The sequence below is a fragment of the Octopus bimaculoides genome, chromosome 1, assembly GCF_001194135.2.
Source record: "Octopus bimaculoides isolate UCB-OBI-ISO-001 chromosome 1, ASM119413v2, whole genome shotgun sequence".
Classification (NCBI taxonomy): Eukaryota; Metazoa; Mollusca; class Cephalopoda; order Octopoda; family Octopodidae; genus Octopus; species Octopus bimaculoides.
In genome coordinates this window covers 6499859-6502787 of record NC_068981.1, presented here as the reverse complement: position 1 = coordinate 6502787, position 2929 = coordinate 6499859, and positions in this window count along the sequence as shown.

Below are 2929 nucleotides of genomic sequence, written 5' to 3'. Positions count from 1 at the left end.
ATGTTAAGCCCCCTGTGGACAATAAAGAAATAAATACTGCTTTTGTCGCTAAATATTTTTCAAGTATAGACTCTTAATGTAGGTCGAAAATGAGGATTGATGAAAATAAGAGACAAGAGGAAGTAAAATATACAAGTGAGAAAAAGAGAAAGAAGTTGTAAGAATAAAAACGGCGGGAAATAACAGCACCAGCAATTGGCGATGGTGTATTTAGTATAGAATGGATGCATTCAAATAGTTATGTTTTATTTCAGTCATTAGACTGCGGTCATGCTTGGGCACCGCCTTGGAGAATTTTTGCTTACTTATCTTTATTGTAAGCCTGGTACTTATTCTATTGGGCTTATTTGCCAAACTGCTAAATTACGGGAACGTAAATACACCAACACCAGTTATCAGGCAGTGGTGAGAGAGAAACACAGACACAAACACACACAAACACATACACACAATAATTAAGATTCGGTTGAATTAGGTACTTAAGTTGAGGTTCCAAGCCAGTTCAGTATAGTTCGCACAGCTCGAGGGTTAATAAAAGACAAATAAGTAACAAGGATGTCCAGATATTAGTGCATTACTGCCGTTTCGATCAATGATAACATTACATTAATTTCAAATAAACCGCTCTCTTTGAAAGCATACGACCATATAGATTTCCAACATAAAGGATAAACCATTATTTTTTAGCAAATCTTTATCAGTACAAGAGATGTACTGATACATACATACATACATACATACATACGACGGGCTTGTTTCAGTTTCTGTCTACCAAATCCACTTTCAAGGCTTTGATCGACCCGAAGCTATAATGGAAGACATTAGTCCAAAGTGCCACACTGGAACTGAAACAGAAGCCAAGTGATTGGAAAACAAGCATCTTACCACACATCCACGTTTGCGTTATATCGATGAAAATGTTAAGATCAAGGCCGTTAAGTTAATTTTTTTATATGATTTTTAAGTGGAATTATCCCAATCTCTAATAATGATTGCGTTTGAAATGGTTTGTAGCAGGTGGCTGAACAGAAAAGCAGCCAGTGACATAATATGGTAATTGTTAAGTTTTATAGGAAATCCTATTAAATTTATTTGTGCTGGTTGAGCCTCCTTTAACAATTCATATTATAATAAATTTTCTTGTAATCTAAATTTAAGTGAAAGTTATTCATGTGTTGGTACCTAATCATCTAGTTTATGCTAGTTCTGAATTGGTGGATTTTGGATGAATTAATAATTGTAATTAACTTCCATATTAATGTTAATGCGAGAAGTTCTTAACGGTTACATAGGTTTGCCTAAGTAGATGCGTGGGTTTACAAATTCAGGATTTAAAGGTGGTTTTCTAAAATTAAATACATAAAATTTAGTTCGAGGCTGGTAATTTATTGTTGCATGTAAATATTAAGTGTGAAGCCTGCTTTTGTCTAAGAATTAAATAAACGATTTCAATGGAAATTATACAAATGTAATCAATTGTAATAATATGTGTATAATACAATATATTATAGACTAATATAGTATAATGTAATATGTTAAATTATCTAATGTATTATATATTGTTATATATCAAATAATAATTATATCACATATGGCAGTCTAATGTAATTACAATGTTATAAAGATGAGTGGTGCGAGAAAAAGATAAAATATGAATGTAATAGGTTGCCTGAAGTCCTTCAAAATTATTCACATGTATATATGTGTGTATGCAAATTTGAATGAAAATTCCGGCGTATATAACTGGTGGCCCAAAGTCGGTCAAAATTATTCACATATATATGTGTATGCATATTTGAATTAAACTTCCGGCGTATATAACTATCCAATTGTGCTAGTACGAACAGACCAGTATACACATAAATAAATGCAATGGTATGATATAGTAGGCATAAAGCAGAAGGGACCATTGCTATTCGACTGATGAATTATCCATCGTATGGTGGTTAACTTTGGAAGTATAGTTTTGTGATATGAGAAAATATGAAATACAGCGGAGATTTGGGGTATCAAGATCCCAACAGTTTGTGATTTCCAGCCCTTCATGGCTTCAGATTGTGAACCCTTTGTTTCTAGTGGGGATGAATTTTCCTGTTTTAGGCAAGTTGACCCCGGCACTAGAAGCAAAACACCATTTATCTTTTATACTATTTCTACACCCTCCCTGCAAATCAGATCATATTTCTGTGGTTGAGCAATGCAGGAGAGGAAAGTAACAAAACATTATAAAATTTTGAAAGCCATTTCCATCTAACGAGATTTTTCAACCTTTTTCCACCGACTAAAATATTTTATTTCATGTTTTATATAAAACTTACTGTGTGGCAAGGAGCTTGCTTACCAACCACATGGTTCCAAATTCAGTCCCACTGCATGGTACCTTGGGTAAGTGTTTTCTACTATAGCCTCGGACCGACCAAAGCCTTGTGAGTGGATTTGATAGACGGAAACTGAAAGAAGCCCGTCGTATATATGTATATATATGTGTGTGTGTGTGTGTGTTTGTGTTTGTCGCCCCCCCCCCAACATCGCTTGACAACCGATGCTGGTGTGTTTACGTCCCCGTAATCTAGCGGTTCGGCAAAAAGAGAACGATAGAATAAGTACTAGGCATCCAAAGAATAAGTCCTAGGGTCGATTTGCTCGACTAAAGGCGATGCTCCAGTATAGCCGCAGTCAAAAGACTGAAACAAATAAAATAATAAAAGAATAGAAAAAGTTAGGCTCTGAAAACCGAGGAAAGCATTTACATTTTAATGTAAGCCAGTGTTTTCTATTTCAATCCCAACTGCGATATCTCTAAATTTTCACTTTTTCTGGTTTAATTTAGGTTTTTACTTCTGTGTTCGCATATTTCTCGCTAGTTTGTGTTTGTGTGTGTGTGTGTGTGTGTGTGTGTGTGTGTGTGTGTGTGTGTGTGTGTGTGTGT